The sequence below is a fragment of the Notechis scutatus genome, chromosome 11 (genome assembly GCF_049901735.1).
Source record: "Notechis scutatus isolate UNSWTSFEM ecotype Mainland chromosome 11, rNotScu1.2, whole genome shotgun sequence".
NCBI lineage: Eukaryota > Metazoa > Chordata > Lepidosauria > Squamata > Elapidae > Notechis > Notechis scutatus.
The window spans coordinates 17,664,943-17,677,853 of NC_142019.1; the positions used below are offsets into that span (position 1 = coordinate 17,664,943).

The 12,911-nt window shown below is 43.9% G+C and overlaps 1 protein-coding gene across 2 annotated transcripts in view; it reads right to left on the reverse strand.

The window, feature by feature from the left end:
* MEGF11 (multiple EGF like domains 11) overlaps positions 1-12,911 on the reverse strand; it is a 530,131-nt gene that overhangs the window by 242,814 nt on the left and 274,406 nt on the right. The gene's annotated exons all lie outside the window — the stretch shown is intronic.

Below are 12,911 nucleotides of genomic sequence, written 5' to 3' on the forward strand. Positions count from 1 at the left end.
CATCACGTGGCTGATTTGATTCTTGTCACCAAGGGTGGGCGGGAAGTTTACAGCATTTCTATTGTAATTACATTAGTTTTTTATTGTTTGTAAGCTGCCCAGAATTACTGAGAGTGAGTGGGAGGCCATGTAAATCTATTAAATGAATAAAAAAGAAAAGTCTAAAAATGGATAAGCTTTTTTCTTCTTCTCAGATGTTACAATCCAATAGAAGTCCTTCTGTGAGAACTGCTAAGGATCCAAACTCTGTTAAGGACCTTGGAGTACTCATCTCTAATGATCTAAGTGCTAGAGCCCACTGTAGCTACATAGCCAAAAAGGCGTTAAGAGTTGTTAACCTAATCTTACATAGCTTTTTCTCTGGTAATATCACTCTACTAACTAGAGCATACAAAACATTTGCTAGACCTATACTTGAATACAGCTCATCAGTCTGGAACCCATATCATGTATCTGATATTAACACAATTGAAAAAGTCCAGAAATATTTCACAAGAAGAGTACTCCGCTCCTCAATTCATTGCAGAATACCTTATGCCACCAGATGTGAAACTCTAGACCAGGGTGTCCAACCTTGGCAACTTTAAACTTGTGGACTTCAACTCCCAGAATTTCTCAGCCAGCTTTGCTGGCTGAGGAATTCTGGGAGTTGAAGTCCACAAGTCTTAAAGTTGCTAAGGTTGGACACCCCTGCTCTAGACCTAGAAAACCTAGAACTATGCCGCCTCCGGTCCGATCTAAATATAGTATATAAAATCATACATTGCAATGTCCTACCTGCAAATGAATACTTCAGCTTCAATCACAACAATACAAGAGCACACAATAGATACAAACTCAAGGTTAACCGCACCAAACTTGACTGCAGAAAATACGACTTCAGCAACAGAGTGGTCAATGTTTGGAATACTCTACCTGTGGTTTCTTCCCCAAACCCCAAAAACATTAACCTTAGACTGTCTACTATTGACCTCACCTGTTTCCTAAGAGGTTTGTAGGGGGCGTGCATAAGCGCACCAATTGTGCCTACCGTCCCTGTCCTATTGTTTCTTTTTATTTTTCCTATAAGTATCTATCTCATGTAATCAAAACTATGTTTATTCTTATACCTGTATCTTGTAAGCGATTGACAAATCAAATAAATAAATAAATAAAAAACTTCTTAAAACACACATATACATCTGTGTACTAGTAAAACTTGACTAAAACTGTTTGTCCATGTGTAACCATTAACTGGGCAAAATGGTGCATCATAGGGCAATGACCCAAAGATGTTTTTTCAGGAGGCAACTGGACTTTCTTGTTTTTTCCTTTGAAAGACATTTCGCTTCTCATCCAAGAAGCTTCTTCAGCTCTGACAGGATACTGGGGAATGGAAGACTTTATACTCCTTGCAGACAGCAGGTCATTTGCACCCTTTTAGAGGGTTGTTGAAACACTTGGTGGTTTACCTGTGTCCTCAGGATCACCTGAGTAGTGCTCCTGGTTCCTGTAGTCTGCAAATTTTTTCCTCTGGAAATCCATCTGGATCCCAAATGTGGGATCCATGACTCCTGTAGTATTGAAACTTGGCAATTTGGAAATTTGCTGCCACCCTGTTGCATTGCTCTGGTCAGCTGTTGTTATGTGATATTCATCTGCCAACACTTCTTGCCAGCTTCTTGCAAGGAAAGTCAATGGGGAAGCCAGCAGGAAGTCAAAAGTTGCTCCCATTCCCATTAATTTTGGGGTGCCTGCCATTGCTCATTCCATTTCTCTTTTTAGGTAAGGAAATTTCTCCGAAACAATGATCCAACTGGTCATAGATTTCTAGTATACGAAGACCTAAATTATCCTATGCATGTTGAGATGCAATGACCAGATTACATTTCCAAGCCATCACTAAGATGACAGTTAGCGTTTTCCTTCCTTTCCTTGGTATTTTAGAACGATTCATGCTGACTCCATTCAGATGGAGACAAAGATGTAGCAAGGGAGCATCAAGATTAGGATGAATTAATATGGCAGCAAAGAATAAGCCAGCATTCGCAGCATTCCTGTATGAGTGGGGTACAGCTCAAAATAATGAGGATGCTCAAAGTTTGCAGTCTATTGAATCTGGAGATGAAATGCAGGAAGTGTTAGGCAGACCTCACTGTGCTCAGCTCAGTTGGGTGCAGAATAATTTTGTCATACAGAAAAGACTGAAACAGAGAAGCCCACTGGGTTTGTATTCTCCACATTATATTTTGAAAATATAAAATCTAGGAATCTTTGGACCTTTCATTGTATTATTTTCCCCTCCAAAGCTCTGCAGCTTTCTCAGCTTCCCGCACTCCCATTCAATCCCAGAGTAATTTAACAAGAGAAAATTCCTGCCATGGGGATATTTCACCAAAATAATGTCGTGCCCCTTAGAAATCAATGGAGAACGACTTCTTCTTCTGGACAAATTCAGAAAGATCGTTTTTCTTCTCCTGAGTTTGGTGGAAAATGTCAGAATACACCTATGTTTTGTGGCATTTACTTTTCTCTTAATAAAACCTTATTTTTGTAACTCTGGGTCCTGAGAAAATCCTCAATCACTGAGGATGTCCTCTTTCAAGTATAATCTTCAGTGTTCCTTTCTTCATCTTCAGACTCCCTCATCTTGTTCTGAAGATGACTTCTTTGCCATTATAGAATAGAATGGAATGGAATGGAATGGAATAGAATAGAATAGAATAGAATAGAATAGAATAGAATAGAATAGAATAGAATAGAATAGAATAACAGAGTTGGAAGGGACCTTGGAGGTCTTCTAGTCCAACCCCCTGCCTAGGCAGGAAACTCTACATCACTTCAGACAAATGATTATCCAATATCTTTTTAAAAACTTCCAGTGTTGGAGCATTCACAACTTCTGGAGGCAAGTTGTTCCACTGGTTAATTGTTTTCACTGTCAGGAAATTTCTCCTTAGTTCTAAGTTGCTTCGCTCCTTGATTAGTTTCCATCCATTGCTTCTTGTCCTGCCCTCAGGTGCTTTGGATAATAGCTTGACTCCTTCTTTGTGGCAGCCCCTGAGATATTGGAACACTGCTATCAGGTCTCCCCATGTCCTTCTTTTCATTAAACTAGACAAACCCAGTTCCTGGAACCGTTCTTCATATGTTTTAGCCTCCAGTCCTCTAATCAACTCTTCTCTTGAACTTTCTAGAGTCTCAACATCTTTATTCCATTGTGGTGACCAAAACTGAATGCAGTATTCCAAGTGTGGCCTTACCAAAGCATTATAAAGTGGTATTAACACTTCCCGTAATCTTGATTCTCTCCCTTTGTTTATGCAGCCTAGAACTGTGATGGTTTTTCTGGCAGTTGCTGCACACTGCTGGCTCATATTTAAATGGTTGTCCACTAGGACTTAGTTTCCTCCCCAACCTCCTCACTGTCCGACTCTGCTGCCAGCTCCGCCAAGCTGCCGACGGGCCACAACAAAAGTCAATGAGAAAGCCAGATTCACTTAACAACCATGTCACTAAGTTAACCACTGCAGTGATTCACTTAACAACTTTGGCAGGAAAGGTCGTAAATTGGGGCAAAATTCACTTAAGAAATGTCCCCCTTAGCAACAAAAATTTGGGGCTCTATTGTGGTCACAAGTCTATAACTACCTGGCATGACATTCAGCAAATATTTTGCTGTGTCAGGATTTCTACAAGCTTTTAAAAAAAGATTGAGACTACAAGATCCAGACTTTCAATTTTTACTGTACCCTACATGACACAAAACAATCAAATCTTCGTTCTCACAATAAATTCACCCATGGTTAACTGGACATTTACTAGCCACATCTCCTGGGTCTGAAAAGCATAAAGCATAGGTTAAAAGCATGTGGAGTGAGTTCACACCACACAGTAGGAAAAATTATGCTTCCCAGATTTTGGGTTGCAGTACAGCCAACATAGTTGTGTAGCAGGCTGTTTTTCTGGGTGCTTCAGCCAAGTCGGAAGACTTGGTTACATTAGCTGAATAGCTAATGCAAATTAAAATTTGCACTTTAACCAGGAACATATAACAAACTACACTTTCATTACTCTAATTCGGAAAATTCAATGGAGGTTGGTAATGGGCATAAAAATAGCTAATGGTGGTTCAACAACAGCTCACAGTTACTCACACAAAGCCCTTGTGTGATTTATTTCATTTTGGCTTTGCAGGACAAGGGAACAGAGTTGTTGGAGCTGATAACTTATGGTCGAGTTGGTGGTAGATGTTTGGGAGGGGTCAAAAAAGTTAAGATAGAGGAAGCAGACTTAAAATCACCAAACTGCCCTAAAAAGACCACTGCATGTTGGTCTTTGGTTAGAATAAAGGATTCTGACTCTGCCCTCTGCCAGCAGTTCAATTCTCGCTGGCTCAAGATTGACTCAGCCTTCCATCCTTCCCAGGTCAGTAAAATGAGGGCCCAGATTGTTGGGGGCAACATGTTAACTCGGTAAAGAAAGGGCTGTAAAGCACTGTGAAGCCGTATATAAGTTTAAGTGTTGTTGTTGTTATTGTTATTATCTCTTTTATTCATTAAACATGAAACTAAGTCAACTGAACATTTAAAAATGCATCCCAAATACCATTGACTGGTGCTGAGAGTTGATACAGATTGCTACCAGCATCCTAGGTATCAACCAAGTATCTTCTTGAAATGTATGATATTCCGAGTACAGCAGTTTTTTGCAGTTCCGCTGGTGTTATTTCAGGAAGCTGTAATTTCTTGATGTACTTTGTAAAATTCTTGGGATGTGGTGCCAAGTGCCCTGTTGAGGTATTGAAGATTTAATAGCTGACCAGCTGTTGTAAGGCTGCTGTAAAAATGCTGATGCAATGAGAATGAATCAGCAGGGTATTGCCACTTTAAGACTAAGGTTGGGTCAGCAGGGTTATTGCCACTTTAAGAAGCTGTCTATATAAGTGAGGCCACGAGAGGGTGTATCTCTCTCTCTCCTCGTGTTCTACCTCCATTGTAGTTCTCCATGCAAAGTAATGAAGACTGATGATTGCTTGCCTGGTATGTGCCTAATACGTATATGTCAGTCTTGTATAAAAACCACTGTTAAAAGACAACGCCTCTGTGTGCTGTGTTGTGCTCCTGGGTTGTCTCACAATAGTAGTCATGCTGCAAACACTCTGACATGCCCTGATGACAATGGGTATCACTGTCACATGTTTCATGCATAATCTCATTGTTTCGATGGCCAGGTCGCAATATTTCATGATATTTTTTGTCTAGTTCTTTTGTAAACTCTGTAAAGAAAGGGCTGTAAAGCACTGTGAAGTCATCTATTTATTTATTTATTTATTTGTCAAGCAAGTATTAGATAACAGGTATAAGTATAAGCATGGTTAGGAATACATGAAATGGATACAAATAAAAAAGAAACAATAGGACAGGGACGGTAGGCACTTTGGTGCACTTATGCACGCCCCCTACAGACCTGTTAGGAAAGGGGTGAGGTCAATAGTAGACAGTCTAAGGTTAAAGTTTTTGTGGGTTTGGGGAAGAAACCACAGAGTCAGGTAGAGTATTCCAGACATTGACCACTCTATTGCTAAAGTCGTATTTCCTGCAATCAAGTTTGGTGCAGTTTACCTTGAGTTTGTATCTATTGTGTGCTCCTGTTGTGGTTGAAGCTGAAGTATTCATTGACAGGTAGGACATTGCAGTAGATCATTTTATGTACTATACTAAGATCAGACCGAAGTCTAGGTCTAAAATTTCAAGTCTGGTGGCATAAGGTATTCTGCTACAAGTAGAGGAGTGGAGAACTCTTCTTGTGAAATATTTCTGGACTTTCTTGACTGTATTAATACGTAATGCAGATTCCAGACTGATGAGCTGTATTCAAGTATTGGTCTAGCAAATGTTTTGTATGCTCTAGTTAGTACTGTGATATTACCGGAGAAAAAGCGATGCAGGATTAGGTTAACAACTCTTAATGCCTTTTTGTCTATGTAATTACAGTGGGCACTTAGATCATTAGAGATGAGTACTCCAAGGTCCTTGACATAGTTGAGGTCATCAAACAAGGTCTTGATTATTCAGCTTGTATTTTATTTTCTGATTTTTTTTGCCAATATGTAAGACAGAGCATTTGTTTGTTGAGATTTGAAGTTGACATTTGTTTGACCATTCTGACAAATAGTCGAGGTCATTTTGAAGGGTAGCAGTATTGTCAGTGGTGTTGAATAGCTTTACATCATCAGTGAACAGAATGCAGTTGCTCTTAATATGATCACAGAGGTCATTTATGTAAAGTATAAAGAGAGTTGGTCCTAGAATGCTGCCTTGGGGGACACCACTGTTGACAGGTACAGGATTTGATAGGGTGTTCCCTATTTTGACCATTTGTTGCCTGTTTGACAGGAATGCATCTATCCAGGAGTTCCGGTTTGCAGGGCTTCGGCGGCAGGCAGGAATCCGCGATCGTGCGCGGTTTCTGCCTGGGCTCACCGCTGGAGTGCCCCGAGCCAGCCAGCTTCGGGGCTAAGCCACCCCGTAGAGGTGGTGAAGACAGGGGAGACCTGGCAGGGTCGAGGGGAGCCGCACCTCTCCTCCTCAGCTGGCTAAACTCCCTTTTCCGAAGGCGGTAAGAATGGCGGTCAGAAATGATCAAAAAAAGGTATGTCAGTACAAGTTCCCTCTGTAGGAGCTAAGTTCCAAGCTTTTTAGAACACCAAGATTCACATCAGATGAACAATCAAGAAGTAAACAATGCCTCCAATCAAGGAACAACCAACTCAGACAAACAAGCTAACAGTAAACAGCAGCTCAACTGAGGAACCATAAAGTCCACTCCATCAGCACTGAACAGGGCAAGCCACTAGTACATAAAATGAGAGCAAACCCCACTCCCTTCTAGCACTGATGTTGTTACCTAGTTGGGTAATAAAACATCTGCAAGGAAACAACCAAGGCCTTCATAGGCCCTGGCATGGTAGGGTGCTATCAAATCCATAATGATGCCCGTGATTAGTTCATAGGAATCTTTGCCACATTTTTCTTGGTTTTGTCCTTGTCAAGGGGGTGTGCTGCTACTGGTTCATACTGGTTTGGGTGAACTGGATGCTAATTTTACATCTGGTCCACTGAACCGGCAGTTATAATGACTGGCTGGCCCTGCCACCCTCCCCTCCCCTCCCAGGAGTCCCCAGGTGGCCCGTTTGGCCTGCGAGGTAAGTGCAGGGCCTGCATGGAGGCTTCGGGAGGGCCAAAACAGGCCTTTTGGAGGCTCCAGAACCAGGGAGGATGTTTTTGCCCTCTTAGAGGCTTCAAAAAAGCCTCCGGAGCCCGGGGAGGTGAAAACGTCCGGCCTGCTGTGATGCAGGAGGCCGGCTAGGCCACGCCCACCATTGCCACGCCCACCCAGCAACCGGGCAGAGAACCCCTTGCTAAAATTTTGGAAGCCCACACCTGTCCTTGTCTTGCCTCTCCAGAAGGCAACCAAGATGGCAGATGGATTGGTAGGTTGGTAGGTAGACAGATAATAGCTAACAGAAGAAGCCATTCTTAAAAACACATTTAAACTAATAGATTTGTATTGATTTGAGAGGAAAAGGCAACAAAACACTCTCAACACAATCCCCAAATTACCAAGCAGAGAAACTCTATTTCAACCACAGGCATAAAATATATTGTTAATGGACCGTAGTTTTTAAAAAGTTACTTAATCCATTGGCCTTTTATTTCTTTTTCTTGTCTTTAAAGGACAGGCCAGGAAGATTTTTAAATAAGTGAATGCAGGGATTAACAACATTTTCCTTTTGTCTTGGGGGGGGGGGGGCTTTCCTTCATTTTGTAATGGTCTAGCACTGTTTCCCTTCCCCGTTGTCCTAAATATTTCAATAACTACCAAAAAAATCTCGTATTTCACAGGGCTCAAAGGCCTGGCTCTTCGCCCAGGCCTTTGGTGAGCATAATTGAGGTCCTCTTTTCTTCCTTTTCTTTGTTCCCATCTGGGTTTGTTCTCTCTGCCATCTTTACTGGGGTGTGTGTGTGTGTGTGTGTGAGTGTGAGTGTGAGTTTTGCTTTGTATGGTTTTCTTGTAATTTTTTTTAAAACAATTTGTAAACCATCCAGAGCTTCTGGGAATGAGATGGCAGTAGCGACTGCTGTTGATGCAGGATTCCCCCCCGCCCACCCACCCCCCGGATTTTAAAAAAAGTTATGTTACCATTTTTATTTCTTGCTAGACTTCCGTTGACGGGTTGGGTCATCATTTCAAGAAATATTTCCTTACCTAGAGATATATTTGCAAAAAAGTCAGTGTGTGTGGGAATGACTTCCGATTTCCTGCTGGCTTCCCCATGGATGTTGCCAGGGGTGGGTTGCTGAGGGTTCGGCAGGGGTTTGGGAGAGACCCTAGCTAAGATTCTAGGGCTTGGAGTTTGGAGAACCCCCAAATCCCACTCCTGGCTGGCCCCACCCCACCCCTCCCCTCCCCTCCCCTCCCAGGAATCCCCACGTGGCACATTTTGGATGCAGGTAAGTGCAGGGCACCCATTGAGGCTCAGGGAGGGCAAAAACAGCCTCCCGGAAGTTCAGGGAGGCCAGAAATGGACCCGTTTCTCGCTTCCAGAGAGCCTCCGGAGCCTGGGGGCCATTTTTGCTCTCCCAGAGGCTCCAGGAAAGCCTCCGGAGCCCAGGGGGAAAAAAAACACCCCCTGCCGTGGTGCAGAAGGCCGACTAAGCCATGCCCACTATGGCCACATCCACCCAGCAACCAGGCAGAGAACCCGTTGCTAAAAATTTTAAAGCCCACCCCTGGATGTTGCCTGTGGGAAGCTGGCAGGAAGTTAGAAGTTCTTAGAAGTTCTTCTCCTTGTCAGATGACCCATAAAAGTACCTGCCACTTTGCTGAGGGAGGGGGAAAGAAAGGGAGATATATGGATCACAAGGAAAACTGCATCCCCATCCTGGCATGTCTCCATGGGCCCCCACCTCTAATGGGGAAGAAGGTTCACCTGTCAACCACCAAAGCCCCCCAGCCAGCCCTACCTCGCCAGCAGGCATCTGAGTTGCTCCTCCCACCTTCACTGCCATTAAGAGATTTCAAATTTCAGCCTTGGTTCCAAAGCAGCCAATCGCTGCTCCCTTGTCAGGCCTTGCTGCAGCAGCCAATTGGGTGCCAGGGCCACAGGGAGGTAGGAATGAGGGCAGGTAATGGCAGGCATCTTCCCATCTTCCCTCACACCATGCAACCTGTGGGGTTTTGGGAAATGGAGTTGGAAGGTGTGGTGATGCTGAAGCGTTCATTAATTCATTCATTGGGAGTTATGGGTCCCGGCATTCTGTAAGTTAGTTCATGTGGGTGTTGTGGTCTGCTGGCAGCCTGCAGAGATGGCAGCAGAGTCAGAAAGTGGGGAGGAACATGGGCCCATCTGGGAGCCCGGGGAAGGTTTGGATGAGGTCCTGTGTCTGATACAGAGATGGGGCCAGCGCCATCTGGGAGTTACGTGCTGACTCTGGAGCCTCCAGAATCTGGCAGCAGCGAAGCAGAGGACCCAGGGGAGCCTGTTCCCAGTGTGCGTGTGCACAGAGCTGCCAGAAGACAGTTAAAACAAAAGGGGCAATTCGGGAGTAAGGCTTGGAGGGGATTGGCCCTCCCATAAGACCTAAAGGAAGAGCAAAGGGACAGGAACCTTTGCAGGAAGCAACGTTGTTTGCTCTGTTCAGATTAAACCTTGAAGCTCTGTGTGGACTTTGTACTCCATCTGGCTTTTTACAGTTAATTTGGCACTTTAGTTGTTGGCAGCAATTCAAAGGAGTGAAAGGTGGGTGCTTATCTCGAGGGACTGTTTGGGACTCATTATAGGCTGGGAATGAACAGAATTCCCAGCCATTGAAATAAAAAAGGAGTTGCTCGAAGTAAGCATGTGATTACTTATGGTCTCAGGAAGCCTTGGTCGGAAGAGTGGGCTCCCTTGGCTCAATAACTGTTTCCCTATATCTTCCCATGTTGCCCAATGGAAGGTAACAAACAGACATGAGAGAATATAGTTTTCCGTTCAGGCCATCTGCAAGCAGAACAGAGCACCAACAGATGCGGTGGCAGCTGCAGCCCCTATCTTGCTCCTGGATGGACGGTGTGATGGCATTCATCTTATTCTTCAGCCCTAAGTTCACAGGAACAAAAAGGGGAAAAATGGGCTGTGGGTAAATGCAAGCTTCTTTGTTTCTCTCTGTCCGTATAAAGAATCGTCCAGGTGAGAAAAAAATCTTGCAAGTGGTGGAGAGTGCTTACTGCCACAAATGTTCAGAAAATCAAGCTCAGTTCGTTAGAGGAATTCTTTTCCCATAAACAAAGATTTCCCCCACTCCTCCCAAAAAAATCTCAGACGGACAGAAGCAAAAAGAACAACGGCCCCACCTGGCCAACTCCTCCTATGGGAACGAACCCCTCCTCCCGTCTGATCTGCTCATTCGTTAAATGGACACCTGGAAACAATAAACAGCCCTCATCAACTCCACAGTCTCATGCCACGTTACGTGGACTTCTCAAAAGGAAGTAATTTGAGGCTAACCGGCAGCCACGGGGAAAAGCCCCATCCACCGTGGCGCAGGTGCATCATCAGCCCAACTTCAGCCGCGCGCGCAAAAGCCTGGCTGAAAGGCGAATGAATCACAAGGTGAGCAGGAGAGTAAATGCCGCGGACATTACACTGCAGAATGTGTTGGGCGCTCCAAATGTTCATTTGCAAGAATAAACAGCCAGGGTTATTTGTTTTCCTGGGTTTCTCGGCTGTTCGCCCCCCACCCCACAACCTTAGTATTCAGACCCATAAATCTGCAAGGTTTTGCAAGGAGCAGAGCAAGTTGATTACAAAAGGTGAGAAAACAAATGCAAAGTACAGCTATCGGCTGCTTGACTCACTAACATGCGGTGCATGGCGTTGGCTTGATAAAAAACGCTTTGGGCAACGTCTCACTTTGTTGCAGAAACATCTGCACGCCGTCTACGTTCTGCCAGCTGTACAAAGTATGCAAATGCCCTTCGTTTGCATAATTTATTCCGAGCTTTCAAGTCATCTCCTGATTTCCTTAATGGACTCTTTGTTGCACAAATGTTAGGGCTGTTTTTACCTGCCGGTCTAAACAAAACAGGAATTTGGGGTGGGGGGATCCAATCTAAACCAAGTTTGCAACTGAGACCGGCATCTAGAACGAGCCATCACGTGGCTAATCTGTGCAAATATTATGACATCTAAAAATATCTGGAAGGTTAGAGAGGGATGAACTCAAAGCAACATAAATGGGAGTCAAGTCTCTATACAGAAACCCAGAAAGCTTACACGCAAAGCATAGGCACTCTTGACTAGAGTCTACAGCGCAAGGGAACATCAAGGTTATATGCTCACAGCTTTCCTAGTAAAGCACCTGAGCCTTAATGAAGAGAGAAAGTGTGCTGCAGCGGTTAGAATACCAGATTAAACATGGAACAATTTACAACTGGCTCTGTTCACACAACACATTTAGCTATAAGCCATGCTTTGCAGTGCTTAAAAACTCTATCACTGACTGGTCCCCATTCTTCCCCACTGTCCAATTCTGCTGGCGGCTGCACCGGCTGCTGGAGAACCACAACAACACCTTCTGGGGAGGGGGCAACAGGGTCAGGGCCAAGTCTTGCCCTGGGTGAAGTCAGAGCTGGCTTCACTTAGTTCGTGTCAACATGGCGCTCCTAATAAACAAATGTGGATTTTTCTTGCTCAATGGTTTTAGGCTCCTGATTTTATTCGGGCATTGGTTGGAACCCTGACACACTAGATATTTGGTTGCGCGGTTCAGTAACAGCTGGATAGCATAGTACTTAGAGCATTGTATGGGAGAATCAGGATACAAATCCTGACTGGGATCTACCTTAGTAGCAGGGGTCCTTGGGCAAGTATCCCCCCCAACTTCACCTGCCTACCTCAAAATACAACAGTGACATGAACTTAGGAGTGTCATGACCCCTCAGACTTCACTCAGATTAACAAAGTCCACATCAAATGTAGACAACCTTGGACAACCTTGAACTACCAGTCAACTTCAGCTTCAACCGCAACAACACAAGAGCACACAACAGATACAAACTCAAGGTAAACTGCTCCAAACTTGATTGCAGAAAGTACAACTTCAGCAACAGAGTGGCCAATGCCTGGAATTCACTACTTGACTCTGTTGTTACATCCTCTAACCCCCCCCCCCCACACACACACTCCTTTAACCTCAAACTAAACTCTATTGACCTCACCCCATTCCTAAGAGGTCTGTAAGGGGCGTGCATAAGGGCACCATCGTGCCTACTGTCCCTGTCCCATTGTCCCCATTTATCTGTACCTATTTCCTGTATTCTTACTCATGTTTATACTTATACCTATTATCTTGTAAGCATTTGACAAATCAAATCAAATAAATTAAATAAATAAACCAGGACAATCTTTATCTGATATAGATAAAGAACATTGCTTGGAGAGCCTTTGCTTGTAAGAAGGAGGACCTCAGCTAAATTCATGCCTGAGATAAAGGATAAAGAGAAAACAAAGATGCTTTGTGTGGACGCAGAACTCAATAAGCACAAGAGAAGTCTTTGGTTTCCCTTTGTCCCAACCACCTCTCCTTTCAGGCAGCCATGGTGCAACTAGGTGGCTTCAAGCCAAAAAGATGTGGTGGTTTTTTTCCCCCCCCTAAGGCAGGAAAACGGATCTAACAAGGCACTTTCAAATATGGGCTTTATGAACCTTGCTTTTTAAAACCAAAGCCCACAAAACAGAAAGCAAAGGAATTGTGAAGCCTAATAATACAGTAAGAATGTTTATTACCTGACAGGTTTTTTTTTTTTTCAAAAGTGACCTGCTGAGCTCCTGAAACCATCTGGCCATTTGGTCCAATTGCTCACCACTCACCTGTAATTGTTCC